An 18,879-nucleotide genomic window follows, 5' to 3' on the forward strand; every position below is an offset into this window, starting at 1 on the left:
ACATAATTCTCCAACAGACCTCTTCTAACATAACTTCAGTGTGGCAGGGAAGTGATAACTCATTGCTCGGTACGGATGGAAGTGCAGATTCCCCACTGACATTCTGTGGGGATAGGTGCGAGAGAAAGCTCACAGCCAACCAGGAGGGAACAAGCCCCACTCTTTGCTTGGCTCTCTCTGATAATACTCTGATGGTATATTGGGGCACTCTGCTACAGCCTCATGAGAACAGAATTCTAGGTTTCCCATTTAGCCTTTTCTGGCCTTAGTTTTGCTGCTGTATTTCGCTAAGGTAGAGCAGTTACTGTCTAAAGTTTTCAGTCTTTGTTAGGCTGTTCTATTCCTGCTCCTATAGCTAGGAAAGAGGCCCTTGTGGACGATTTCCTTTTCTTATGCCCATAGACATTTGCAGTCTACTGGCTTATTCAGTGCCCAGTTTTAGATGTAAAAGGCAACCAAACTACCTTAGGAATCTCCTATCATGTCATTCCTAAGGTCCTAAGGTCCCTAGACAATGGATCTCCTCTCTACCTTTCAGTCTTCTTGTGTTTGTTTTATATATAATTTCCAGTGGGTTTGGTTATACTTAATGGGAAAAACAAGAAAAAGTATGTCCACTTCATATTATAGGAAGTAGAAGGCCTCCTAAATTTTATTTTTACAACACCTCCTGTATCTCTAAAGAATGAATTATAAAGGAAATAATTCTGCATTTATTCCTATTAAACTTGAGCTCAGACAACTAATTTAGAGAACCTAAAACATAAGATAAGCAATAGTTCACTTTAAACAGCCTTGGGGTTTTACTTGGTCTTAATTTCAGTAAGAACCAACAGTAAAGTGGGATCATAGCGAATGAAATCTTGAATTCTGACTAATACAAAAAGGTTAACCTACTTGAAGCACTTAACTAGCTCTATATACCAGACTTTAAGAGCGATACTAACAAAGTAGTGATAAACCAGAAGGATACTTAAGACTATAGCGGTTCCAGAAGATTGAAGAAACTAGGGATACCTTACCTGGAAGGAAGCAAAAGAGGAACTGTGGAGAAAGTGTTATGCAATAGCAACCTTTTCATATTTATGAGCCTCACAATTGAAAAAAAGTGGCAGAAAGCACAGATAGTTTGGCTTCATACACACAGAATTTTCTAACAATCTGAACTGCACAGAAATATGAAATGCTTAGCTATCCTAAGTTTCCAAATATCAGAAGTATTAAAACCAAGACTGCATATCCAGTTAGAAATATCATTAAGCAGATTGCTTCAGTAGGAGAGAGACTAAAGTAGTGGTTTTTAACCTGTTATCTGTGGTGCTACCCGAAGGTGGTGCTGTGGAGGTCCAGAGAAGAATGGGGAGGGTGTGTGTGCAACTGCTGCTGACCAGCAAGTTCCTCGTTTCCCTTCAACGAGACATCCCACTTACATATCTAGCATTTGTTTGATTTTAATAGAAGAGGTGGGAGGGGATTCAAAAGAAAGACTATGCTTGAAAATAAAAGTTAAAAAAATGAAACCAGACCACCTTACACAATATACAGTTATAAACTCAAAATGATTAAAGGCTTATATGTAAGACCTAAAACCATAAAACTCCCCCCCCCCAAAAAAAAAACATAGGCAATAAAATCTCATACATTTCTCTTAGCAGTTTTATTTTCTGACATACCTTCTCAGGCAAGGGAAACAAAAGAGAAAAGAAACACATGAGATTACATCAAACTAAAGTTTTTCCACAGCAAGGAAAACCATCAACACAATAAAAAGGCAACCTAGTAAATGAATGAAGCTGTCCGCCAATGATACATCCCATAAGGAGTTAATAATCCAAGACATAAACATTTCATACAGCTCAACAACAGAAAAATAAACAACCCAATTAAAAAGTAAACAGAGGATCTGAACAGGAACTTCTCCAAAGAAGACATCCAGATGGCCAACAGACATGAAAATTGTTCAACATAACATAATTCATTGTCAGCAAAATGCAAATGAAAACCACAAGATACTACCTCACACCTCAGGGTGGCTATCATTGATAAATCTACAAACAAGAACTGATGAGGATGCAGAGGAAAGTGCGCTGTTGGTGGGAATGCAGACTTGTGCAACCACTATGGAAGCAAGTGCTGAGGTTCCTTGCCTTATGACCCAGTGATTCCACTTCTGGGAATATATCCAAAGAAACTCGGGACACTATTTAGTAAGAATATACGCACCCCCATGTTCAGTGCAGCATTATTTACAATAACCAAGATTTGGAAGCAACCCAAGTGCTTATCAACAGACAAATAGATAAAACAGCTGTGGTATATTTACACAATGAAACGCTACTCGGCCATTAAAAAAAAGAATGGAATCTTACCTTTTGTGATGGCATAGATGGACCTAGAAGGTATTATGCTAGTGAAATAAGTCATACAGAGAAAGACAAATACCTAAATACCTTTTGATTTCACTTATATGTGAAATCTAAAAGACAAAATAGAAACAGATTCACAGATACACAGAACAGACTGAAAATTACCAGAGAGAGGTGAGTTCAGGGAGGGGAGAGTGAAAAAGGAGAAGGGATGAAGAAGTACAAATCACTAGCTACAGGTCAGAGAGATGTCAAGTTCAGCATAGGGAATATAGTCAATAATATTGGAACTATGTATGGCCCAGGTGAGCATGTGAAATATTGGAGGACCTCTCTGTAAAATACATGATTGACTATGCTGTACATCTGAAACTAATGTAGAATAATATTAAATAGAAACTGTCATTAAAATAAAAAAATAGAATAAAAATTAATAAACTGATGACCTAAACTAAACGTTTCTTTGAATTCTATACTCTGTATCTAATTCCTGGTTCTCAGCTACATTCCAGAAAAGTAAGAACATCACCTAGTGGAAGGATTACTGCAAACAAGTTCAACTTGAATGAAACAGATTTCTGATCAGAAACTATAGAAGCACTTCTTTTATGTGCTGAAAGAAAAATGTCAACACAGAATCTTATGTCCACCAGAATTATCTTTTGATAATGAAGGAAAAATCTAGACACTCTCAGAAGTAGGAAAACTAAGGACAATTTTTGCCAGCAGACTTACCCTAAAATAATGGCTAAAGACTTTCTCTGAGGATAAAGGAGATGATAAAAGAAGGAACTTTAGGAAGGAATAAAGACAATGGTAAACAAATATATGGACTTGTCATTTTTATTTTGTTTGTTCTCTCTGCTTCTGATTTTTTGTTTTCTTCTTTCTGTCTTCCTATGGGTTACTTGAACATTTTTTAGAATTCCATTTTTTACAGCATTTTTTAGTATATCTTTGTATAATTTTGAGTGGTTATTCTAATCTAGGTATTATGTCAGATATATGTAACTTTTCACATTCTACCAATGTCACCATTTTCCACCATTTAATTTCCATTGAAATTTAAAAATCTTACCTTTCTTTATGTCCCGTTACTCTCTCCCTTTATAATATAATTGCTTTAAGTATTTCCCCTAGGTATGTTTTGAACCACATTAGACAGTGTTATAATTTTTGTTCTCACCATCAAACAATATAGAAAACTCAGGAGGAGAAGGCCAGCCTGTTGTTTGGGGTTGCTGGTTTGTCCAGCACATAGTCTGGGATACATGAAGCAAGGGAACTTTCTACTCTACTTTTTCTTGAGTTCCAAGGTCTCTAACAAGTCTTTCTATTATTTTCCAATATCAGAATTTTTTTATGTTTGTTTAAGACGAGGTGAGGTAAAAGTAGGTTTACAATTGTGAGTACCTGAAACACAGAGTTTATTCTTGGGTTATTATTTATTAATTATTGTATTATTTTTCCATAAAACAACTGTAAACCTACTTTTGCCCCACTCTGTATACAACATCGGGGTTTTTAATTTTATTTATTTATTTTTTTAGAGAGTGAGAGGGACAGACAGGGAGATGCCGGGGTCCAGCCCCGGGGGGGACCCAGGGGTCCCACAGGCAAAAATCGAGTGAGAGAGCCGAATTCTTTTCTTTCTCTTTATTCTCTAGTTAGCATTTACTGCCAGGCATCTCTCTCAAATGCTAGTACAGCTCCTTTTTTATACACACACACCAAGTTACAATTACATGGTATTAATCATTGCTTCTGTTTCACTATGTTTACATGTTTCCAGATAACAGTTAATTTATATCTATAAACTACAAATCAGGTGGCAAATCATTCAAAGTACAATTAAAAAATAACTTGAATAGCGATAACATCGGTAAAAGCTTTTAAAGGATTAGTACTAACTAATAACTCAACTTTACTGTTGTGAGTCAAGGGGCAGAGAGAGATTAACAGACAAAATCATTAAGGACTAGCAAAGGACCACCACTTGCTTAGGCAAATGGCCTTGAGTTCATGCAGTGTCCTAATTTTTCTCACAAGACTTCAAAAGGCTTGCTTATTAAGAAATTGTCATAACATCAAGAGTAACTTTTGCTTAAAGATATATAGAGTGCACCTGCAAGATAGCTTAGTAGCAACATAATATCAGAAGACATTAATTGCTATTGCTTCTATGGATGCCCCCCCATATCTCTCATTATCTGAAGAAAGAATTTTGGGAAAGTATATAAATCTCATGAGAGTGTCTCACTGAGAAAGCCCAGCAACTGCCTTCAGTCATAAAACAATTCTCTTAGCAAAACATTCTTTTCTTGCTGACTGCATTCCCATCCCAAGCCATGCAACGGGCCATTCCATAACACCTTACCTAAGATTCTATTGTCTAGTCAAATTTTATTTATTTACTATATTCACACACTAGTTAAGTTCTAACTATATTCTTCTTAGAGTGTACCACTATTTGCAGATCAAATAAGCAAAAAGAAAGGAAAGTTTCTCTATCACATTAAAAGGCTAGGGAGGAAAAATGATGAATTAAGTGAAGGCCGAAAGGTGCTCTGTGCACAGCCACTGCCTTCTACCCATTCACAAGTCACAATCTTTTCTTTCTGACATGATTAAGAAGAAATTCTCCTACAAACTTAACCCTTTACGAGGGATATCATAGCCAGCCTCTTATGTTTATGAGCCCAGTTCAAGGGACTTACAGGCTTTTCTGTGGAACTTACACCTTCTGTCTCATTTCCAAAGAAATTACTACGAATCTACAGAGAAAGCACGGTACTATTATTCCTGTGCCATAAATAATAGCACACACCCAGAAAAGGGGGGAATATAAGGCCAGATTAATTCAAAAGATTAAAGGGAGAAGTATCGTTGTGCCTTTCCTTGCGGTGACTTTGTCAACCCGCAGCTGTTGGTCTTTACTGCGGTGACTCTATCTTCTTTTGCTGTGACTTTGTCAACCAGCAGTTGTGGATCTTTTCCTGCTGTGACCTAGTTAGCCAGCATTAGTGGATCGGCTCCCGACAGGGAGAGAGATGAGAAGCATCAATTCTTTATTGTGGCACCTTAGTTGTTCATTGATTGCTTTCTCATATGTGCCTTGACCAGGGGCTACAGCAGAGTGAGTGACCCCTTGCTCAAGCCAGTGACCTTAGACTCAAGCCAGCGACCTTGGGACTCAAGCCAGCGACCTTGGGCCTCAAGCCAGTGACCTTTGGGCTCAAGTTAGCAACCATGAAATCATATCTATGATCCCATGCTCAAGCTGGTCACCTCTCCCTCAAGCTGGTGAGCTCACACTCAAGCAGTATGATCCCATGCTCAAGCCAATGACCTCGGGGTTTTGAACCTGGGTTCTCAGCATCCCGGGCTGATACTTTATCCACTGCACGACTGCCTGGTCTATCTTTAGTTATATTTAGATGTTGTATTTAGACATACTTTATATTGTCTGGAAACAGAAATCTTCTTTAAATTTTTAATATGAATAATTACATCAGTATTTTTTCTAATGTTAAATCATCTGTTCATTCCCAGGATAAATCAGCTTGAACCTTATGTATTGTTTTAATATACTTTGTCAGATTTAGGGTTTAGTTTGCTAATATTTTAGGTTCTGTATTTATAAGTAAAATTTGTAATTCTTTTGTTTTGTACTTTTATTTTTATTATTAGATTAGTCATATTGTCCTCATTAAATGAATTGGAGGTGGATATTTACATAATGAAAAGAGTCAGTTTGCCGAGAAAACAAAAATTCATAAAATGTATATAATAATAACAGAGCTTCAAAAAACAAAAGCTAATAGAACTGACTGAAGAATTAGGAAATAGAAAAATCCACAATAATACTTGGCAACTTCAGCTCTCTTATAATAATTAATAGATCAAGTAGACAGAAAATCAGTAAGGATATAATATATTCGAACAACATATTATCAACCAACTGACTTAAGTAGATAGTTGTAAATCACTCCAACAGCAGCAGAGTATATATTCTTTTCAAGGGCAAATGGAACATATAAAAGCTCTTATTCTGAGGCACATCATAAACCTCAACAAATTTAAAAGAATTGAAACCATGCAAAGTATGTTCTCTGACTATAACAGACTTAAACTAGAAATTACAGAATCATCTGAATAGATGCATAAAAAAATCATTTGATGCGATGGAACATCCATTTATGATCAAACCTCTCTGGAAACTAGGTACTAAAAAGAACTTTTTTAAGGGAGAGGAGGGGACATAGTGACACAGACTCCTGCATGCACCCTGACTGGGTTTCAACCCGTAACCCCCGTCTGGGGCTGATGCTCAAATCAACCAAGCTGTCCTCAGCACCTGAGGCCAGTGCTTGAACCAACTGAGCCACTGGCTGCAGAAGGGGAAGAGGAAGAGAAGGGGGAGAGGTGGGGGAAAGAAGCATGTGGTCACTTTTCATGTGTGTCCTGACCGGGAATCTAATGGGGATGTCCATATACCAGGCCATTGCTCTATCCACTGAGCCAACTGGCCAGGGCCTGAAAAGGGCTTGTCTTTGTTTGTTTGGGCTGCCCTAACCAAATATCATAGACTGGATGGCTTATAAACAACAGAATTTTATTTCTCACATTTCTGGACACTGGTTACTCGAAATTGAGGCACTGGCAGTTGTGGTGTCTGGTGGGGCCTGTTTCTTGGTTCATAGACTACCATATTGTCACTGTGTCTTCACATGGCAGAAGTGAGAGAGCTTTCTAGGGTCTCTTTTGGGCCCTAATTCTATTCAGGAGGGTTCACTGCCCAAAGACCCTACCTCCAAATACTGTCACACTGAGAATTGGGTTTCAACATCCCCTAATTTCTGTTGAGGGGACACATTACTCAGTCTGTAGCAGGTGTTTTCAGAAATCTACATCAGGGTTTTTCAACTTTAGTTTTATTGACTTTTTTTTTTTAAGAAATTTTATTTTTTTATTTTTTCAGAGAGAGGGATAGACAGGGACAGACAGACAGGAATGGAGAGAGATGAGAAGCATCAATCATTAGTTTTTCATTGCATGTTGCAACACCTTAGTTGTTCATTGATTGCTTTCTCATATGTGCCTTGACCGTGGGCCTTCAGCAGACCGAGTAACCCCCTGCTGGAGCCAGCGACCTTGGGTTCAAGCTGGTGGGCTTTTGCTCAAACCAGATGAGCCCACACTCAAGTTGGCGACCTCTGGGTCTCAAACCTGAGTCCTCTGCATCCCAGTCCGAGGCTCTATCGACTGCGCCACCGCCTGGTCAGGCTTATTGACATTTTTGATGGGATAATTCTTTTAAAACTCAACACTGTTAAGAGGTCAGTTATTTATTTCTTTATTTATTTTTTAATCAAAATTATTGGGGTACCGGTTCAGGTGTGAAATTCAATAAAACATCATCTGCACACTGCATCATGTGCCCATGGCCCCAAGCAATGTCTTTTTCATCTCCATTCCTCCCACCCCTTTGCTCAACTCCAACTACCCCCACTCTTTTCTCCTCTGTTACTACATTGTTGTCTGTGTCTGTGTGTTATATACTATATGTATTTTTTTTGCTTAATCCCGTTAACTATCATCCAGTCCCCCATCTCCACTCCCCTCTCACAGCTATCCATCTGTACCATGAATCCATGCCTATGTTTCCATTTTGTTCATTAGATTTCACATATAAGTGAGAACGTATGGTATTTGTCTTTTTCTAACTGGCTCATTTCATTTAGGATAATAATCTCCAAGTTCATCCATGTTGTTGCAAAAGGTAAGATTTCCTTTTTTTGTGCAGCCATTTAATGTTCCATTGTGTAAATGTACCTCAGCTTTCTTGCAGCCACTATCATAATAGTATGCAGTTTCTTCAAAAAACTAATTTAAGAACAGAAAGAGCTGAAAAAAAATCACCAAATATTTGGAAATTTTAAAAAAGACTTGTAAATAACTCATGGATCAGAGAGGAGGTCTTACGGAAAATTATAAAGTATTTTGAACTGAATGAAAAATGAAAACACATCATATTCATCTTTATGGGATGCAGTTAGAACAGTACTGAGAAGGATAGTTAAAGCATTAAAAGCTTATACTAGAAAAGAAGGATTTAAAGTCAATAATCTAAGATTCCACCTTAAGAACTTAAAGAAGAGAAAATTAAAAGTGAAACTGCCTTTTGACCCTGCAATCCCACTTCTGGGAATATACTCTAATAATTTCAAAACATTAATTCAAAAGAATACATGCGTACCTATGTTCATTGCAGCATTATTTACTATAGCCAAGGTCTGGAAACAGCCCAGGTGCCCATCAGTAGATGAGTGGTTAAAAGATATCAGGTCTGGCCTGACCAGGCAGTGGCGCAGTGGATAGAGCATCGGACTGGGACGTAGAGGACCCAGGTTTGAAACCCCAAGGTTGCCAGCTTGAGCACGGCCTCATCTGGTTTGAGCAAAGCTCACCAGCTTGAGCCCAAGGTTGCTGGCTTGAGCAGGGGGTCACTTGGTCTGTGATAGCCCCTTGGTCAAGGTACATATGAGGAAGCAATCAATGAACAACTAAGGTGCTGCAATGAAGAATTGATGCTTCTCATCTCTCTCCCTTCCTGTCTGTCTGTTCCTATCTGTTTCTCTCTCTGTCTCTGTCACAAAAAAAATCAGTTATCTCCATAATTATCTATACTTTCAATGCATTCTCAATGTCTTAGCAAGCTTTTTGTATATATCAAACTGATTCTATATAGGTTTGGATAGACAAGTAACTAGAATAGGTAAAATTGTTCCACAAAGGAGAACAAAATTGCCTACTCAAATCTGATTTCAAGACTTAATTGTCAAGATAGTGATTAAGACACTGTGTTATTAGTGAAAACTTATATACCTATAGATTAATAGAATGGAATAAAGAGTTCAAAAATAAATAACACAGAGATATCCTTGATCAGTATTTGACATAGATGAAAGGCAATTCACTGGTGGAATGAGCATCTTCTTGAACAAATACTGCTGGAACAGTGGGTACCTTTGAACTTTGACCTGTACCTCATATACAAGAATTATTTCAAAATGGATCATAAACTAAATATAGAAGTATAAAAATCTTAAAATATAGCACATCTTTTTTACATTCAATTAGACAAACATTTTAGATATAACAATATAAACACAACCCATAAAAGCAAAAAATAATGGAGTGAATATCATCAAAATTAAAAACTTTTGTCCTCCAAAGGATACCATTGAGAGAGAAAGTCAAGCCATAGGCTGAGAGGAAAATGGTTGCAAATCACATGATTTTTTAAAATATTTTTAAATTTTTCAATCACAATTGCAAATCATGTATTTGACAAAGGGCTTATATCCAAAATATACAAAGAGCTCTATAGATATAATAGTCTTTAAACAACTAACCCAATCTAAAAACGGGTAAAAGATTTGAATAGAGAGTTTACCAAAGAAAGTACACAAATGACAAACACATAAAAAGTTGCTCAACATCGTTAGTCATTCAGGAAGTGCAATTAATACCAGAGTCTGGTACTGGTACACACTTATACCAAGTTCTGGTGGTGATGTGGGGAAATTTGAATTCTCTAATGGTGAGAATGAATGCAGTACCACTCCCTTACTCAAGAGAAATGAAAATTTATGTTGACATAAAGACTTGCTTTATAGCAGCTTTATTCAATATGATTAAATCTAGAAAAGCCCAAGTGTCCTTCAAGTCCATCCATGATAAATGGATAAAGTAATGGTTATATGTCCATACAGTGGACAAACTCAGCAATAATAAAAGACTTTTTCTGCATACACCAACATGGATGAATCTCAAATGCATTATGCTAACTGAAAGATGCAGAACTCTGAAGGTTATATACTGTATGATTCCATTTATTATGACATTCTAGAAAAGGCGAAATTATAGTGTCAGAGAATAGGATCAGTAATTATCAGGGGTTAGAATCTGGGGTGGGGGGCTTGACTGTATAGTGTCGACAGGAAGGAGTTTCTTGAGGTGGTCAAATTGTTATATGTCTAATGCAGGGGTCCCCAAACTTTTTACACAGGGGGCCAGTTCACTGTCCCTCAGACCGTTGGAGGGCCGGACTATAAAAAAAACTATGAACAAATCCCTATGCACACTGCACATATCTTATTTTAAAGTAAAAAAACAAAACGGGAACAAATACAATATTTAAAATAAAGAACAAGTAAATTTAAATCAGCAAACTGACCAGTATTTCAATGGGAACTTTGGGCCTGCTTTTGGCTAATGAGATGGTCAATGTGCTCCTCTCACTGACCACCAATGAAAGAGGCGCCCCTTCCGGAAGTGTGGCAGGGGCCGGATAAATGGCCTCAGGGGGCCGCATGTGGCCCGCGGGCCGTAGTTTGGGTACCTCTGGTCTAATGGTCCTGGTTACATGACTCCTTGCAAATTTACTGTAAGTTAAAAAATATATAACTTTCCCAAATTTTATTGCTACCCATTAAAACATTTAAAAATCAGGAGGATCCTACATTTTCATTATAATAGTTAAAATTCCCACTCCTTCCCCGATTACTTCAGGATGTTAGGTAGTTTTTCATAGCACCCAGTAAAAAGAAACCTCAAGGAACATTTACCATCACCCTTCCACATTTTTCTTGACTAAATGTAACTTTTAATTTTCCTCTGCTTTGTAAATGAGCCATAGCCTGTGTTCGGTACGCTTTCTCAGGGGCCGATACCCTAAATTGGCACTTCACATATGCCTTCCTCTTTTTTTTTCTTTCACTTTTCCCTTTCCTCCTAATCTTTTCCACACATGCATACACTATTTATTCCATTTATTTTCTTATTTAGCAATCCATCTAGGCCTTGTGCCAGTGTTTTAGGATGCAAAGATTATTAAGGCATGCTTTCACATGAAATGGTCTTGGAGGGCTGAAGGAGGATGCATTAACTAGTAATGGTGTATAATAATGTCATTGAGTCATAATAGAAGTATTAATGAGCGTGATGTAGCACAAAAGGGTGAATAATTCGTTCTACTTTGATGAGTCAAGGAAGGCTTCACACAGGAAAAAGACATGAAGGTGATTGCAATGAAAACTAAAAGGTAACTCTTTAAAATGTTATCTGTGACTTTATGGACTAATAGGCCAGGCAATTTAAGAAAAATATGAAATTGAGCAGTAAAGTGATAGGAAACAATCTTGTAATCTTAAGCTAGGGGCTATGGGGATGGGATACAGTAGTAAATATTGGTAAAGGTCTTGTGGAAAATAACTGATTAGAACAAAAATATAGAAAGAACATCTGGAAACATCCAAAGTTCTATGTAGCCTGGTAAATTTAGTTCAGTGTCTTTGAATTGCATAGGGAATAAAAGCAACCAATATAGAATATAGTAAATTAAAGTTTCACTGGTAAATAAGCAACTATGTAGTAAATATCATAGAAGATTAAAGACTATCAATTAGTAATATACTAACTAAAAAAAAGTTGATCGAATATAATGAGACACTATATCAAATTTCCTATGAAATAACGTGCTAATTATACTTATTAACATTGGTCTTGCTGACTCACGTTCAGTTTAGATTTTGGTTTGGTTCTGAACATTTTCCAGTTATACTTTTGTACAGTGAGTTCTTTTGTTGTTTCTAAATTCCTGTGCTTTAGCATCATTGGTCTTTTGCTTTTTTTTTTTTTTAACTGTACCAGACACAGCCCTGCAGTAGTTCAACATTGTACTGATTGTTCCTCTGTATGAAAAACACTTCTAGATATGCATTGTTACCTTCCCCATCTGTTTCAGAAACTGCTCATTGAGACCTAAACCTATTCACCGTATTTTAAATTATAATTCACTTTTCTCTTTTCATCCTAGGCACTCCTAATCTCTTTTCCCTGTGCTATTATTTTTTAAGTCTTAACTTCTAATATACTTTGTGATTTACTAATTATGATTATTGTTTATTGTCGTTCTTTACCTCCACTAAAATGTATGCTAAACCAGGGCAAAGATCTTTTTTTTTTTAATTGATGTATCTCAAATCTCTAGAATAGTGCCTGGGATATGGTAGTCACTCAGTGAATAATAGCATTTTCGATGCGACAATAATGAAATCTCTGGGGTTTTTTCTGATAGCATCTAGATTCAGACTCTTAAAATCAGAGGTCTATGACTTGACATTTCAGAATTTCTCCAACCCAGCTGAACTGTTATGATACCTAAGCATTTCTCAGGAACACTGGCTTGAACCTCAAAGCTCTTCCTGTCTTAGATGGTAAACAATTACCTCCCCAGGGGGCCACCTTTTGAAGTGCAGTATAAACACCTTTAGAAACAATGGATCAAGATAAACCTGTTCATTTCGCTTTTGAATTTTCTTTGTTAATTTTTGAAGGCTTTCCAACTTTTGATTCTTGGTTTGCACACAAAATGAGACTTTGAATAGTTACTGTAGTAACATATGAACACAACTCACCCAATAGAAAGCCATATACTCAGGCCAAAACAAGATACAGTAGATAAGAAAATGGCTCTGAAGATTACCCGAGGTTGGCTTTTAGACAATGGACAAGGCCGCCACTCTGAGAAACACCCTTTTAAGTTATGTACTTGGAAATTTAGAAAATCTTCAGCAGATTTTGTATCTCCAAAAATCATAATAATTGAGGAATTCATGAAACATTCAAGGTTATATGTAGCATGGCAAATTTAGTTCAATGTCTTTAAATTGCATAGGGAGTAAAATTAACCTATTTAGAATATAGTGAGTTTAAGGTTCAGCAGTAAATAAGTACATGGATTCTAAATAAAGAAAGCCTTGGTCTCTAAGCCAATTATGGTGGAAAAGGTTAGTAACTGGAAAAATTTAGCACTCAAATTTCAGTACTCATTATATATCTTTTCCAGTTGAGGTAATATTTCAGTACTTTATTCTTAAACTTGTAGGCCTCATCATTTCTTGTTTCTCTGATGACTTTTGAAAAGCCAATTATTTTGAGATTTTTGTCCCATAATAGCCATACAGATAGACTACTTGATTTTGTTTGCATTCATATTAATGGTCTATTATTTTTTTAAAGAGAGAGGAAGGAAGGAAAGAAAAAAATAAAGCTCTATTACAATTCCTTACTTTAACCTCTTTCTGTGTATATATACCTTTTCCTTCTTGGGCTACGAGTCATTTTCTGTCTTCCTTCTTTTCCACAATCCTCAGAAAAATGACAAGAGGTTCAAGTTATGAAGCTAAAGTATAGATATAAACTTCAGAAATCCCAGATATAATTATAGCTGGTAACTTTACATATCTATCACACACACACACACACACACATATGCCTATGAATGTGTATATATTTTTATATTTTTGTTATGATCTGTATTTTGCTCTTTGTATATTGGCCATCCGTATTTTCCATTTGATTTTGTTTTTTATCTTAAAACGTGAAATTAAATTTACATGACATAAAATTCACTAACCATTTTAGAACTTATGCAATTATTTTCTGTTTTATTTTTTATTAAGTGAGAGTCAGAGAGACGGGGAGGCAGAGACAGACTCCGCATGCACCCCAACCAGGATCCATTCGGCAAGCCCCTTCCAGGGCCATGCTCTGCCCATCTGGGGCAGCTGCTCTGTTGTTAGGCAATAGAGCTATTTCAGCCCTTGAGACAAGGCCATGAAGGCATCCTCAGCGCCTGGGGCCAGCTTGTTTGAACCATTTGAGCCATGGTTGCAGGAGTGGAAGAAAGAGAAAGAGGCAAGGGGAGAATGATGGATGGAGAAGCAGATGGTTGCTTCTCCTGTGTGCCCTGATCACGAATCGAACTGGGAACTTCCCTGTGCCAGGCCGACACTGTAGCGTAGTTGACGCAGTAGCTGAGCCAACTAGCCAGGGCAAAAGTTACATAGTTATTATTATTTTTTTTAGTATATTTAAAATGTTGTGCAACTATCACTGTTGTCTCCTTCTAGGACATTTTCATCACCCTAAAAAGAAACTTAATACCCATTAAGCAGTCACTTTCTTTTTTTCTCCTCCCCCATTCTCTGGAAACTGCTAATCTACTTTGGTCCTTATGGGTTTATTTATTCTAGACCAGTGGTTCTCAACCTGTGGGTCGCGACCCTGGCGGGGGTCGAACGACCAAAACACAGGGGTTGCCTAAAGTCATGGGAAAATATGTATGCCGGGGTCGCGACCCACAGGTTGAGAACCGCTGGTCTAGACATTTCTTATAAATGAAATCATAAAATATGTGGCCTTTTTTTGTGGCCACATATTTTCACTTAGCATGATGTTTTCAAGATTCACCCATGTTGTACATGTATCAGTACTTCATTTACTTTTATGGCTGAATAATATTCCATCATATGGATACACCACACTCTATGTACCTGTTAATCATTTAATAGACATTTAGATTGCTTCTACTTTTTTCTCTTATAAATAATGGTGCTGTGAATATTCCTATACAAGTTTTTGTTTCAACATGTTTTCTATTCTTGAGAGTATATTGCCATTTCCCTTTTAACAAGTGCATAATATTCCAGAGTATGAGTGAACCATAAAGTTCTGTTTATTATTTTCCAAATTTTCATAAAAGCTATTACATATCACTGAACATTTATCTTTACCTAGTTTCTAATTTCTTTCAAATTATTTCATACTAATAATAGCTAATTAATTTTTTGAAATATAATTACTGAAATCAAGGGTATATATACACATTTAGATTTATGTACTATATTTTGTTTAAATATGTTGGTACCAGAAAGGTTGTACCAACAATAATATATATAATTGTTGCCCTGGCCGGCTGGCTCAGTGTTAGAACGTCGGCCCCATGTGTGGAAGTCCCAGGTTTGATTCCCAGCCAGGGCAGATAGGAGAAGCGCTCAATTGCTTCTCCACTCTTCCCTCTCTCTTTTCTCTCTCTCTCTCTCTCTCTCTTTCTCTCTTCCCTTCCCACAGCCAAGGCTCCATTGGAGCAAAGTTGGCTCAGGTGCTGAGGATGGCTCTATGGCCTCCACCTCAGGTGCTGAAATGGCTCTGGTTGCAATGGAGCAACCAGATGGTCAGAGCATCGCCCCCTAGTGGGCATGCTGGATGGATCCCGGTCAGGTGCATGCGAGAGTCTGTCTCTCTGCCTCCCCACTTCTCACATCAGAAAAATACAGTAAAAAAAAAAAAAGATATATATGATTGTTATTTTTCTCATATACTCATTGTACTGTTATTAATATTTCAAATTCTAAATTGATAAAAGGAAAATATCTTCTTTGGCCATCTATTAGTATGAAATAGATAAAATATTTTGTTATTTTAATTGGTATTTATTTGCAAATGGGATTAATATATTTTTATGGTTATTAATGTTTTTTCCCTAATTTCCTGATTATGACCTTTGCCTGTTCCTTTTGTGGACTGATTTTCTTAATTACCCTAGAATAGAAAAAAAGTATTTACATCACATGAAACTAGTTTTTATATAACCCATTTTGATCAATAATGACGTTTTTCTTTCTTGCTATTAGTCTTCTTACATGATTACTATTAGAAGTTTATTTTCTCATTTTGTGCTTACCATTTTATTTAAAAATTATTTGTAATATCTGAAATATTTTTCTTGTCTCAATTTTGTAATGTTTTATATAATTTTGAATGTCTAAATTTCTAAAATATACAATTCCTAAATACTTGGTTATTCTGTTTGGAACTGTATCATTGTCATACTACAATGAATTATTGCATTGGGTAAAGAGAAAGAAAAGTATCTCAACCATTTGTACTTATTTATTAGAAGATCCAGAAAAAATGGTTTTTATATTTTATAATCAAACCACAATTTTCAGGAAGTCATTTTAACCTCCAAATTGAAATATTTTCAGAGAGATTTATTAATGTTGTAAACTTTGTTATACCTGGAGCATTTTTCAAGACTTTACGTGAACTTCACTTTTTAAACCCCTCCAAATGAAGGAATTCCAAATTTAGATTTTATTTCTGAGTGGAGGTACCATATAAAGAAAATGCCATTTTAAAAACTTGAATAGTTTCTACTATTGATAAAATTGCCTAATATTGTTTTTAAAGTCTTTTTAAAATATTATGTATGAGAGAGTTAAAGAAATTTATGATAATACCAGGTGTTCCAAATTTGGGGTTTTAGCATGAATTGATGGTCTCTGATGGTAATTCATGTTTTTGTTTATCTATCTAAATTTGCAGCTCTTTGGGTTTCTGCCAGAAAAATAATGTGACATTTCCAGTTTGACCTTACAACTTTTACAAATTAGCTTACAGCAACTTACAGTTCTTGGAATTATCAAATCACATTTTATTTCTCTTCAGTAATAAAAGTCGCCTTCTTGTTAATTTTTTGGTCACATAGTTTCAGCAATAGTTTTGATCACTTTACTTTTATTTTTTATTTATTTATTCACTTTAGAGAGGGGAGAGAAAGAGAGAAAGGGGGAAGGAGCAGAAAGCATTAACTCCTCTATGTGCCTTGACCAGACAAGCCCGGGCTTCAAACTGGCGATCTCAGCATTCCAGGTCAGCACTTTATCCATTGGGCCACCACTGGTCAGGCAGTTTTGATCACTTGAAATGTTCAAATATTACTAATTAAAGGAAATAAGTATTTTTTATTTTATAGAACAGGGAAAATATTGCACATTTTTATGAACTTTATCATTATAATTTCAATTCACACTTTCTGACTTTCTAATTTCAGTGAGTTGCTTGTTTATATAACCTAATATATATATATATATATATTTTTTTTTTTATTTATTTATTTTTTTTTTGTATTTTTCTGAAGCTGGAAACGGGGAGAGACAGTCAGACAGACTCCCGCATGCGCCCGACTGGGATCCACCCGACACGCCCACCAGGGGCAACGCTCTGCCCACCAGGGGGCGATGCTCTGCCCCTCCGGGGCATCGCTCTGTTGCGACCAGAGCCACTCTAGCGCCTGGGGCAGAGGCCAAGGAGCCATCTCCAGCGCCCAGGCCATCTTTGCTCCAATGGAGCCTCGGCTGCGGGAGGGGAAGAGAGAGACAGAGAGGAAGGAGAGGGGGAAGGGTGGAGAAGCAGATGGGCACTTCTCCTGTGTGCCCTGGCTGGGAATCGAACCCTGGACTTCTGCACACCAGGCTGACACTCTACCACTGAGCCAACCGGCCAGGGCCCCTAAAATATATTTTTTAAGTGAGAAGAGGGGAGATAGTGAGACAGACTCCCTCATGCAATGGGGATCCACTTGGCAACCCTGTCTGGGGTTGATGCTCGAATCAACTGGGCTATTTTTAGTGCCTGAGGCTGATGTTTGGACCAACGAACCATCCTCAGTGCCAGGGACAACACTAGAAACAATCAATCCACTTTGGGAGAGGGAGATAGAGAGAAGGGGAGAGAAAAGGGGAGAGAAGCACGTGTTAGCTTCTCATATGTGGCCTGACTAGGGATAAAACCCAAGACTTTTATACTCTGGGCCAGTGCTCTATCCACTGGGACAACTAACCAGGGCACTAATATTCTAATTTTAATTTCAGAACCTATTAATAAATGAAAGAATGGCCAGTTTAAATGAAAATTTGTAAAAATTAGGAATTAATGAATTACTACCTGATAATTTATAATTTGTTATTTACTTTCCAAATGGCCATCAGTTTACAGATTGATCCATCTAGGGGTCTTTCGGAAATCCCTCATGAATCATTTAAAAATAAAGTCATTTAGCCTGACTAGGCAGTGGAACAGTGGATAGATGTCAGCCAGGGAAGCTGAGGACCTAGATTCGAAACCCCGAGGTCACCAGCTTGAGTGCGGGCTCACCATTAAGCATTGAATGGCCAGCTTGAGCATGGGATCATAGACATGACCCCATGGTCATTGCCTTGAGCCCAAAGGTTGCTGGCTCAGCCCTCCCCCTTGGACAAGGCATGTATGAGAAAGCAGTCAATGAACAACTAAGATGCCACAATTACAAGTTGATGCTTTTCTTTCTCTCTCCCTTCTTGTCTGTCTCAAAATAAATAAATAAATACAGTGTGTCCGTAAAGTCATGGTGCACTTTTCACCGGTCACAGGAAAGCAAGAAAAGACAATAGAAATGTGAAATCTGCACCAAATAAAAGGAAAACCCTCCCAGTTTCTGTAGGATGATGTGGCAGCATGTACGCATGTACAGATGATGACGTAACACCGTGTATACAGCGGAGCAGCCCATGGCCATGCCAGTTGAGATGTGGACAGTACAGAGGAAAGTTCAGTGTATTCTGTGGCTCGCTAAATTCGAATCCGTGACCAAAGTGCAACGTGAATATCGGCCCGTTTATAATGAAGTGCCACCACATAGGAATAACATTACTCGGTGGGATAAGCAGTTGAAGGAAACCGGCAGTTTGGTGGAGAAACCCCGTTCTGGTAAGGCCATCAATCAGTGACGAGTCTTTAGAGGCTATACGGGATAGCTACCTAAGGAGTCCTAAAAAATCTG

The 18,879-nt window shown here is 37.3% G+C and overlaps 1 protein-coding gene across 5 annotated transcripts in view; it reads left to right on the plus strand.

The window, feature by feature from the left end:
- The window catches only part of RUNDC3B (RUN domain containing 3B), a 165,671-nt gene that overhangs the window by 48,974 nt on the left and 97,818 nt on the right, over window positions 1–18,879 (plus strand). Inside the window, exon 1 of one of the 5 annotated variants that reach the window (XM_066240200.1) lies at window positions 8,112–8,148. The exons of the other annotated variants lie outside the window; for them this stretch is intronic. The gene's annotated coding sequence lies outside the window, so the exon portion shown is untranslated. Of the gene's footprint in view, window positions 1–8,111; window positions 8,149–18,879 lie in introns of those variants that run through there. 5 annotated transcript variants of the gene reach the window in all.

The sequence above is a fragment of the Saccopteryx bilineata genome, chromosome 7 (assembly GCF_036850765.1).
Source record: "Saccopteryx bilineata isolate mSacBil1 chromosome 7, mSacBil1_pri_phased_curated, whole genome shotgun sequence".
Classification (NCBI taxonomy): domain Eukaryota; kingdom Metazoa; phylum Chordata; class Mammalia; order Chiroptera; family Emballonuridae; genus Saccopteryx; species Saccopteryx bilineata.